Source organism: Nyctereutes procyonoides, unplaced genomic scaffold (assembly GCF_905146905.1).
Source record: "Nyctereutes procyonoides isolate TBG_1078 unplaced genomic scaffold, NYPRO_anot_genome, whole genome shotgun sequence".
NCBI classification, from domain to species: domain Eukaryota; kingdom Metazoa; phylum Chordata; class Mammalia; order Carnivora; family Canidae; genus Nyctereutes; species Nyctereutes procyonoides.
Window position 1 is genome coordinate 10,688,511 of NW_026575032.1, and position 12,571 is coordinate 10,701,081.

At 36.2% G+C, this 12,571-nt stretch overlaps 1 pseudogene; it reads right to left on the reverse strand.

The window, feature by feature from the left end:
- Nucleotides 1-669: 669 nt before the first annotated feature.
- On the reverse strand, nucleotides 670-10,743 carry LOC129504334 (heterogeneous nuclear ribonucleoprotein A1-like; annotated as a pseudogene).
- Between the last annotated feature and the right edge of the window lie 1,828 nt (nucleotides 10,744-12,571).

Sequence of the window (12,571 nt, forward strand, 5' to 3'; positions counted from 1 at the left end):
GCCTAAAGGCAACTCTACTGAAATAAGTAGAAACATCAGACTAGCTCTCATGGGAGTATATTCATGTTCTCTTATGTGAAGCATATGAAGGATTACAGTTGCTCTAAGCTTTAGGAATATTTAGAAATAAAGCATGCCATGGGATATTATTGGTAGTAATAAAATAAATTATGTTAACTTCAAATTCAGAAATTATTCCAAAATTGAAAGTAACAAAGTAAAACTAAATTCTAGAGATATATGGTGGCAAAATACTGTGGATTTTCCTTATTCATTTGTACAGGGAGTAATAAAATAACTGTTTTTAGAGATATATTTATTTATTTATTTTTATTTTATTTATTTTTAAAGACACATTTATTCAGTGTCATGATCAGACTATTTACATTTATCAACAGCAGGGGTGCAAAAAAAAATCTACATTAAAACTCGTTGTTGGAATGCTTTACACTTTCCCAGAACAGAAACTAAAATAACCTGTTATACAATTAGTCACAAATACAGTCCTGGAGTTTCTGCCCATACACATGAGTATTGTCTAAAACATGTCTTCTTTGTAGCAGCCAGGCACTGCCACCGCTGTGCTTGGCTGAGTTCACAAATCTGTTGTAACCTGTAGCTTCCCTATCACTTCTCTGGCTCTCCTCTCCTGCTAAGTTTTGTTTCCTGTCAGTAATTAAAATCTTCTGCCACTGCCATAGCTGCTGCTGCTGCTGCTGCTGGAACTGCCATTGTCACCTTGGTTTTGAGGTTTGGCGAACTATTGGCCTCCACCACCATAGGGGCCAGAGCTTCGGCCTCCAAAACTTCCTCCTTTAATGGGTCCAAACTTTGAGGATTGATTGCTGTAATTGCCAAAATCGTTATTCCACCACCTCCAAAGTTGCTTCCACCATTACCAAATCCATTCTAGCCATCCCCACTGCCACCGTATCCACCGCCACCTCGACTGCCACCGAAGTCGCCTCGACCACTGAAGTTCCCTCCACCACCAAAGTTGTAATTCCCACCAAAACCACCTCCACGGCCACCACTAAAGTTTCCAGAACCACTTTGGCCTCTTTAGCTGGACGAAGCACTAACCATCTCTTGCTTCGATAGGGCTTTCCTTACGTCACAATTGTGGCCATTCACAGGATGGTATTTTTGGATGACAGTCTTGTCCACATAGTCATCAAATATCACAAAATCAAAACCTCTATTTTTGCCACTGCCTTGGTCAGTCATGATCTCAATCACTTCAATTTTCCCATACTGTTCAAAATAATCTCTTAGATGATGTTCTTCAGTGTCTTCTTTAATGCCACCAACAAAACTCTTTTTCACAGTTAAGTGGGCACCAGGTCTTTGAGAATCTTCTCGAGATGGCCCTTTTTGTTTCCACAACTCTTCCATCCACCTTGTGTGGCCTTGCATTCATGGCAGCATCTACCAACTCCACGGTGGCATATGCAACAAACCCAAAGCCTCTGGAGTGCTTGGTGTTTGGATCTCTCATTACCACACAGTCCATAAGCGTTCCCCATTTCCAGAATGGCTCCTCAGACTCTCATCGGTTGTTTCAAAGCTCAAACCTCTGACGAGGAGCTTCTGCAACTGCTCAGGATCTCTGGGAGACTCTGACTTAGCATGACAGTGGTAGGAGGGGAGACTTTAGTGATGCTTACTCGGCAGTGTCCAGGGGCAGAAAAAGCTAGAACTATATTTGACACATACACACACAGGTTCTTTATTAGAAAATACAAAGGGCTTTCTATACTACTAGATTATGTAGCTTTTCAAAAGTTACTGTCGGTAATTTTTCTGCTTTAAATGGGCCTCTGTTGGTTGATGAGCAACTTCCTAAAATGGGTTGTCAGTGGTGTGTCATCTTAGTGTGTTACAAAAATGCTACTGGCATATCGTCCCCACCTTAGCCCTCACACCATTTCAGGTAACCCTTTCAAACCTCTACGCAGATAGTGATTTCCATTTTCTTTTTCACTCCCTGAGGGCAATTCTGAGTTGGTGCATAACTTCTGAGCTCCCAAGATACCTTATTTGTATATGTTTTATGTACTTAGCACCAATGTGTGATCATTGCTAGTTGGTTTGTTGACTAAACTATCATGTCTAATGAGCATTTTTTAGAGCTCTTTATCTTATTACCTAGTATGGTCTCCAGCACAGGGCTGTGCTTAATCAGTGTTTACTGATGAATATTGACTACATACGTCTTCATCAGCAACCCTGATTGAATGATGCAGAAAGTAGTTTCTGTCAGTTGAGAACTACCATTAGATTTTTGTGCTCAAATCATTTATCTTATGCATTATGTCAAAGATCAACTCATCTGCATTCTAAAGCTCCTCCTTGTGAAATGTGACATCATATTATAGCTTAAGTTGCTTTAATCAGTTCAACATATCACATAATAAACTTCAGTGACATAAGAATTTGATTAGAAGAGGTAGAAGAAAGATGATAAAGATGATAAATGGCCTCGGAAGAAGGAAGGTGTCATTTTGAAAATTGATCTAGCAATGGAAGTTGAAACTTAGGGGAGCAATCCAGTCACCTAATGCGCACAGCCTATTCAGATGCAGTTTGCACAGGTGTTTTCTTATAGTGTATTCAGGTTGCTCTAACAAAATTAACAGACTGGGTGGCTTAAAAACAACAAACATTTATTTCTTGCAGTTCTGGAGGCCGCAAATCCATGATCAGGATACTCGCATGGTAGCAGCCAAGGCCCTCTTCTAGGTTACAGATTACATAGGGTATTCTCACATGGTGGAGGGGGATTAGTAAACTCTGTGGGACCTGTTTATAAAATCACTAAGCCTATTCATGAGGGCTCCACCTCATAACAAAAGTACCTTCTGAAGGCCCCAACTAATACCATCTCAGTGGACATTAGGATTGCAATATAAGAATTTGGGGGGGGGGTAAATATATTCAGACAAAAGCAGGCATTTATACTAGATTAATTTAAAACTACGGTTGGGTTATGGCAACAGGGAAGAAGGAGAAGAAAAAAAGGATTGCAGACAGGTCTTCAAAGTCAGAAGGCAAGAACATTTCTCAAGGAGAATTGTCCAAATACAGCAGGACCTAGTCAGAGATGGGAAGTGTGACAAGTACTAGCTGCTAGCTGGGTTTTAAGGTGAAATGTGTCCCCACAAAACAGACCATCAATGACCTATTCAAGTTGATTTATTGACTGCCGTCTTTCTTGAAATGGGGTACTGATTAAACAATATAAGTAGATTATACACATTTGAAACTCTTTATTAACAGTAAGAGTTAATTCCAATTATCACCCTATGGATGTAATGAAGCTGTTAATCTACTCTCTGTCCTACCTTGATAGTTTAGGAATAAAAATGACTCTGATATTGCAAATGGATATGATGAATACTTCAAGTACAGAGAGATTTTAGAATTTTAAAAACAACCAAAAAAAGAGGCAAAGGTTTACACAGTTGCTGCTACTCACAGCTTTTGTCTGATCTGACAATTTAAATTTTGGGATATGATATATACCAGATAACTTTAAATTGGAAGTAGTTAAGTAACCATTTGGAATTATTAAATGTTTCCTTATTTGTTATTATCAAATATGTTGCTTATGTATGAGCTAACATTATTAGGAGCCTTCAAAGTAATATTCTTGAAATTAATTTCAACTTGAATCGCATATATGAAATCAGATACTCTCATACAGACCAAAAATGGCAATTTCTGGGTGATTGTTATATATGTATTGGTCTTAAAGGCTACGTTTGTACATTTAAAGGAGATTAGAATGACATGGAATAAACTCTTGAGATAAAAGATATGTCCGTAACTAACAAAATAAAGTAATATGTGCTAAGAAAATTATGAGCACAGTTTTTCATATCCTCAAATTATTTCAGAGGACTATGAATTCTTTACACAGTTGCAGATTGTATTCATAAAACTCCTTTTTAAAAATGGGTTTTATTTTTATTAAGGAATTATTTTGCTTTAATGAATTACCCAAAGAGACATTCTCACTTCTCTGGTTGCGGATTTACTTTGCCTGCAGTAGCTCTCTTACTATTTATATACAGAACATTGGGTGAAGTGTATACACTCTTCGTTTTAGTCATGACTTTGTTTCTAAACAGCTACTTAATACAAATCACTTGACATCTGAACAGTTCACTATCAGCAAACTAAGGCAGATGAATTATAACTTTTTTCCTCTTCTGAACTTTTATAATCATGTTAATTATATTACTGGATATTCTTATAATTTTATTCCAACCATAGTAATACTATGAAAATCCTGATTATGCTGTTGTTGTTTTTTTCTCAGAAAGATAGGAAACCTAGATGGAAATGAATGAATGACTGAAATATAATTAGATAACTGTAGGATATATGCCACAGGATCTGTCTCTAGATCATTTATTACAATAGAGACTGCCATTTGTATAGATCTCTTTTCCCATCTTTTGAAAAAGGAACTTAAAATCTTTGAACAAATTGAAATGAAGAATTTCATCCTGATTTCAACAAACTTGGTTTATTATAGATCCGCTCTGAGAACCTGAATGAAATACACTCTTAAAATAAAACTAATTAAATACAATTAACCTAATATTTATTTTAATGAATAAATAAGTAATTTCCTATAGCAATCTTGAAAAATGAGTACCAGATATGATTCCACTCTTATCAAGTGTCAAGATCTATTTAACTAAAAGTTACTTAAAAGGTTTATTTTGATCTTAAAATACCTAAGCCCTACCCATTATTTCTTGCATTTTAACTGACAGAGATTTATAGAATTAAATATATATATATATATATATATATATAAAGATTTGGCACTGCTCATGAGTCTACAGATCAACTGGATGGTTCTACTGAACTTACACAGGCTCAGATCACCTGACTAGAATCACTAATGTATTTGATAGGTCAACTCCCTAGGTTTATGCTAGGATAACTTCACTCATGTGTAGTGGTTGGCTGTCCCTTTGGCTGTATTAGCTGGTATAGGCTGAGCTAACAGCATTGTTCAATAATCCAGGAATTTAATATTGGCTTATCCAAATTTAGCAAGGGTTTGAGAAAGAGTAAGTAGAAACTCAAAAAGATCTTTTGGATCTAGGCTGAAAATTGACACACCAACCACTCTCTTCCATTCTATTTTCCAAGGCAAGTCACAAGGCCAGCCTAAATTTAAGGGGTGGAAAATAGACTCCATCCCCATAACAGCTGCAGCTGCAAAGTGACATTGCATAAGTCTTGGATATACAGCACTGATGAATTGAGGCCACTTTTTAAAGCAACTGATCATAAAGAATAGGGGAAAAATACATAGCTTGGAAATAGAACCAAATCTATCAAAGATATTAAACTATAATGAAAGATGCAATAAAGCAGTCATGGAAAATTTAAAAATATATTGTTACAATATTAAAGTTTGGAAAAATAGTTTTGTACATTAATATTACATATAGTATATCTATATTTTAATCATATATATATTTATACCTCCATGTCATCATAACATGAGTAATGATAATTTAAATTCTGAAGTGCCAAAAATTTATTCAAAAGACACAAAAGATTTATTGCATCTTTAAACAACATTGAAAAGAACGAATCCAGGCCTAACTCAATTTGAGCCTTAGCAAACCTACCCATCTCAAAATGTGGAGATATTAACAAAACTTTTAAAGTTTGAAAATAAGTTTACAATAGGCACAAAACAGTTGACTAATTTTTAATTACAAATTTAATATCCAATTAGTTTTGAAATAGGAAGCCACTCTCTCAGGTTGATAATTTTGGTTTGATGTCAAAGAGTTCTTCATAACATATAACTCAATAAAAAATTTACACATTTCTTAAACTCTCCTTGCTATTCATGATAACAATTGTTTTTACTTAGAAAATAATAGATAAAACATTGACCATTCAAAGAGTATTATTTTATATAACAGAATTAAAGCAGTTAGAAAGGGCTTCAGGAATTTTGAGTAAAACTTCTACAATGAAATAAAAATATGAAAGGATTGTGATCAATGTATTTCCTATTATTCACAGTATATTAGTTTAGAATATAAAATAATTTAGTTGACTTTGAATCAAGCAATTAATTTGTGCCAGGTATTTTACTAAAATGATTACATCTAATTATTATAACAACATTTTGAATACCATTTTTAGTAAGATTTAATTTTTTTTATTTTTAAGATTTTAATTCTTTAAAATTTATTTATTCATGAGAGACACAGAGAGAGAGGCAGAAACACAGGCAAAGGGAGAAGCAGGCTCCCTCTGGGTAGCCGGATGTGGGACTGGATCCCAGGACTCTGGGATCATGACCTGAGCTGAAGGCACTCAACCACTGAACCACTCCAGGTGCCCAGTAAGGTTGTATTTTAGAGCAGTTTTATGTTCAAAGCAAAATGAAGGTACCTGAGATTTTGTACTTCCCCTCTGCCTCCGCACATGCATAGGCTCCCCCATTACCAACATTCTCCACTGTAGTGGTTCATTTATTACAACTAGTGAACCTACATTAACACATCGTTATCACCCAGAGTCCTCAGTTTTTATTAGGATCCATGCTTGGTGCTGGATATACTGAGTTTGAACAAATGTATAATGACATGTATCTATCATTATAGTATCATACAGAGTCCGTTTCACTACCCTAAAAATCCTCTATGCCCCACCTATTCATCTCTCCTTCTCCCAACTCCTGGTAATCACTGGTCTTTCTAGTCTCTCCATAGTTTTGCCTCTTCAAGTGTGTCATAGTGTTGGAATTACATTATGTAACATTTTCAGATTGGTTTCTTTCACTGAGTATCATGCATTTAAGGTTCTTACATTTCTTACATGTCTTTTTATGGCTTGATAGTGTATTCTTTTTTAGTGCTGAATAGTATTCCATTGTGTGGCTATATCACTTCTTGGCCTTTTGGCTAAGATCAAGTGTAGCACTGTATGGATGTACCAGGTTTATTCACTCACCTACTGCTTGCTTTCAAGTTTGGGTAGTTATGAAGAAAGTTGGTATAACATCCACATATAGGTTGGTTTTTGGTTTCTTTTTTCTTTTCTTCTTTTTTTGGACATAGGTTTTGATTCATTTGAGTAAATACCAAGAAGTATGATTGCTGGATCATAAGATAGAGTAGGTTTAATTTTGTAAGAAGCTGCCAGTTGTCTTCTAAGGTGGCTGTGCCATTTTGCATTCCCACCGGTATTGAATGAGAGCTCCTGTCTCCCCACATAGTCACCAGCATGTGGTTTTGTCAGAGCTCTGGACTTGAAAGTGTGTAGCAATATTTTCATTCCACTGGTGATATTAGATGCAAGGTGTCTTTTTATATGCTTATTTGCCCTTCACATATCTTCTTTAGTTATTATTATCATTTTGAAAATAAAGGATATGAAAATCAGAGTTTAAAGAGTTTGTCAAGGTGACACAGCTGAGAAAGGTTGAGAGTTAAATCCTCTATATATCATCCAATTTCAAAGCTCATGCTATTTCTACCATAATGTAGTGTTCTTTGGTCCTTCCCAACTGTAATATTCCACTATTTAGAGATAATATATTTGAAAGTCCTTTCCTGAGTTTATACTATAGTAATTAAATGGCTCTTTTTTAGTAGTTTCTCAAAAAAGACTATCCAAAATATATGTTCTTAAATAAGAACGTATAATGCTTTTTCATGTATGCAAATATTGGGGACGACACTTTGGCTTCTTCCAGTATACCATTAACCAAGGGATCCCTTTACCTCCTTATTGCAAAGATAATATCCCTAAACAACTGAAAATACTTTTACTTTAATAACCCAAGATCATAGGAAATACCACACATTTAACCATCATTCAGTTATTTAATAAGTTTTAATTAGGTACTCACTGTTCACCCTTCCTTAATATGCAGAAGAGACAATGAGATTAAATATGGTGGTTACACTGTGAAAAAAAAGCAGTGCTACAAATAAATGCTAATTGACTTCAAGAAAAATAAAGGCAACTACGAACTGACATATTCCTTTTATTCAAATAACAGCTACAGTTTTGAATATGAACTAAATCCAAAAGAAGTAAAAATTAGAGAGGCAGAATGAATGAATTAGTATTGTTAGTGTAGCTTATTTGTTTTTAAAATGCAGTCTAGGTAATAATAAAAACAAAAAAAGCTGAGCCAAGGAAGAACAAAGGCATTAGATCTTCATTATTATGTCGGATTGTCGGGAAAAACTAAGATGTAGGTTGAGGTCAGAGTATCCTCTTGTGTTGTGATAAGCTTTGGTCAAATTTATTACAGAAAACCAAGCTATATAACGATGTGTATTGAAATGGAAGATTAAGAATAAACCCTAGGTGCACATGGGAATCTCCTGTACTCAAATAAGTAGGTAATAAAAGATTTTTTAAAGATTTTTCTATATATGGGAGTCAACACTCATATTCACAGATCCTGCCAAACCTGAAAAATCAGGGTCAATGCAATTGTATTCTTTATCTTACATCTCTATCAAGCTTTCTGTTTCAAAAAATTGTAAAAGTTACCCATGTTTTTCTAAGGGGATAAGGAACAAATCATAAAATTGGATAAACGCACAGGGCTGGAACTATCTTGCTCAACTATTTCTTTTCTTCTTTGGGATTATTTGTTTTCAAAGAGGTTGCATTCTTCTCTGCTCCTTTATTCCATTAATTTAAATTATGGTGAAAATCTATCTAAAATAAGAAGCCTATAGGTATACAACCAACTTAGGACAAGATGAGACTGCTTAATTTTGAATGTTGCATGAGAATACCCTTTGCTGCCAAAAATTAAAGTTATAAACTTGCCATTTGCAGTTAAAAAGGAAAATGCTATTTTGATCTCTATCTGCTGGAGTCCTATTTTTGCTTCTTTACACTTTGGAACTCAGAGAGAGAAGATGGATACTATTTATTGGACTCCTTCCAAATCTACAGGTATCAGACATGTAAATTATTCACTATTTACTCTGGGTTGTTAGAGATGGAAATTTCTCCATAGCTGGGATATTAAGGAGTATCTAGGGAACTATACCTGTGAAGGAGGGAGGGAAACAGGAGTAGCCAGCAGCAGCTGAACTGTAACTCAGTACAACAGAAGCCTCATCAACATCATGGGCAGTTATACTGCTGGGATGACCCTCAAGAGATCTCCCGAACTAGCTTTTTTCATCCTTGTATCTTTCAGTTATTGGATACAGGCCCACCCTTGGGAGGAATCTTAGCCTTCAGAAAAAGAAATAGTACCTTGGGACTAAAGAAGAAATCATGTGGTCAACCACAGTGTTCACTTACTTCATATAATCAGTTTACCCCTTCTGGAAACTGTTAGCTCCAGATTCTGGTTGGTCTCTTTGTCTGGGGAAACTCACAAGAGGATGGTTAGCAAGATGAACTACAGTCTCTGCCACTGCAGCTAGCCTGCCAGTTGCAACTGACTCATAACCTTCCATCTCTATTGCCCTTTCTATATCTTTTACTGTTTACTAGCAGTTTTAATGGCCTGGAAGGTTTACCCAGGCTCTTATTCCTGAGTATTCTTTGGCCCTGGTCACCATGCCCTACCCAGGTCTGATTGCCGCACTTGCACATTTCCATCTCACCTGGGCAGAGCACTCCAAGAGATGATCCAAGGAATCAACAGTGCCAAACCCATTCTTACCTGATCCCATTGTGAGGCCTAGTTCTTCCTCTTTCTGATGATCAAACTTAATTTGTCCTACCAGGATGATGTCCACCCTCCTTGTCCACAGGTCTCTTGTTCCAATTGGTGGTCCTATTAAAATTTTAAAAGGAACCTACAAACAGCCCCCATGGTAAGCAGGAGCTCTAAAACCGTAAAACCCAGAAATGTAGGGATGACTTATCTTAGGGATCTTAGGCTGCCATAACAAAATACCACAGAATGGGTGGTTTAAACAATGAAAATTTATTTTCTTACAGCTCTTGGTGGTGGCAAGTCCAAGAACAAGGTTCTGGTAGGGCTTAGTTTCTGGTGAGAACTCTTTTCCTGGCTTGTTCAAGGTGGCCTCCTTGTTTTGTGCTCACGTGACCTTACTTCAGTGATGCATGCAAAAAGGGAAAGCTAGCTCTCTGGTGTCTTTTCTCTTAAGGAAACTTATTCTGTAACATCTGGGCTCCACCCTTAGGACTTTATTTAATATAATTACTTCCCTGGAGGCCCTATGTCCAAATACAACCACACTGAGAAATGGACTTCAGCCTATAAATTTTGGGGGAACAACAACATTCAGCCTATAATACTCTCAAAGATAGTCACTGAGAGTGGTTAAGTGTGTTCTTGATCCCATGTGAGGTAAATAATCCTGTCTGTTCCAGGGGAACACAACATCTCTATATTTTCTGATAGTAGTGATTGTCAAGACTCCATGGGCAAGAAAGACAATAGAATATATGTGGATTCTGACCAAGATGAATTGCTTCTCCTTCTGGAGTAGAAGAAAAGAATATAATCAACTTGCCACCAAGTGCTTAGGTGTTCTCTTTGAGGCACTGTGCCCAGTCAAGGGTTCAGTTGCTGGCAGGCACGACATTCATTGGTAAAATTATCTACCAACCTTGTTAATGGGGACCCATGCGTGTGGTCCATAAAAAACCCTCCATCCTGACAACATAGTCACTTTGTTTTATGTGTCCTGTGCCAATACTGGAATGGTCACTCAACAAAACTGATCTATAGGCTGCCATCGCTGGCATTTGGTAAGTCATCTCCCTTCAGCCAAGGCAATGCCTGAAGAGGGTCTGATCTATTAACCCTTAGCAGGCAATACCCTTGGCAGCCAGGGAAAGTATAGCTCAGTCCTGAAGGGGAAAATGTTTCTGGTGACAAACCATGTCATATCATTTATAAGTATTATTTACATGTGACTTTTTTTATCAACCACACCATTCTATTCAAAGCTTCCAAGCTAGGCATAAATTTAAATATTTTCTGATTTTTATTAATCAAGTTTCCTACTCAAAGTCGTAGAATACTTAAAATTTGAGAACACTACACATATAGTTATTTTTTTTTTGAAAAAAAGTTATTTGAACCTTTTCATGATCCATGTATGTTCTTCAAAGCACTAGCCAATCCTATGGCACATCTTGACAGTATACATCCTAATTATATGGTGTACTCTGCTTTATATAATTCATACTTTATAAGTTAGTTGTTTATTTGAATCAGCATGTAAATGAATATGTAAAAGAAAATGATTTCTAATTATATTCAGACATCATTCAAATGACAAATGCATACATTCTTATTTAAATAAATATTTAAATTCACAAAGATTACTAAATCCAATAATTGAGTCCGGACCATTTTGTCATCCAAATCTGCAATGCTAAACTCACTTCAATTGCATAGCCATATGAGAACATTTTTATTGTTCTTTTCCTTCTGTTCTTTTCATTCTTCCTTTCTATTATCCTTCTTTCCTTCCTTCCTTATTCTTATGTTTTCTTTATTCCTTCCTTTTTAAGTTTTAAATTTTCTGTAACATTTTGCAATCTGTTATCTGTTCCCGTCTTAACAAATTCCTTAAGCCTTTTCCCATAATAGCGACCTTAAATGGTCTGTGATCTATTTGTTAAAAGCCTGATGTAGCCTGTAACCAATTCTATATCAAATTTAGATGAGTAGGGGTGCCTGGGTGGCTCAGCAGTTGAGCATCTGCCCTTGGCTCAGGGCGTGATCCTGGAGTCCCGGATCAAGTCCCACATCCGGCTCCCTGCATGGAGCCTGCTTCTCCCTCTGCCTGTGTCTCTGCCTCTCTCTCTGTGTGTGTCTCTCATGAATAAATAAATACAAACTTTAAAAAAAAATTAGATGAGTAAAGTATCAGTCCCTACTACTCAGATAGGAAGGCCATATGAGAATGGTCTTTGAAAAAAAAAATAACAAAAGGAATGGTCTTTGTATAAAAAGTTAATTAAGATCTATTAGCATGATAAGCAGTAACTGCAGAGATTTTAGATTCTTTGGACACCTGGAAAGAGGCCTGAAGCCTGGACTGTAATTGAGAGCAGGGTGCCAGAACCAGTCAGTTTCATTTAATTAAGAGCATGGGGGGATTTGGGGTTTTTTAGTTGGTTGACTGACTAGTCATTTGGTTGTTTAGCTGGTTGCTTTCTGGCTAAGATGTGGTGGAAGAACCGAGAAGACACTTGGAGATTGAGAAAGCAAGGAAGAACAACATAGAGCAACATGGTGGGAGGGTAAAAGTTGATATGAGCGAAACATCAAACAAGTTTTTAAGAACAGGTGTGTGTAATATTCAACTTCATATGTAGTTGTTAAGTTATAGATCTCTTCCATGTATCCATTAAAGCTATCTACAGGGGAATGTGCCTTTTACGAAAATTACTTATTGCAGCAAAAGTGTATACATGTACTGTTTAAAAATGTTAACTATTTATGAATCTTTCTATTAAAAAGTAAAAATGCTATTTTCTCTCTGGACAATGGATAATATATAAGTAATAATGCGGGATCCCTGGGTAGCTCAGTGGTTTAGCGCTGCCTTCA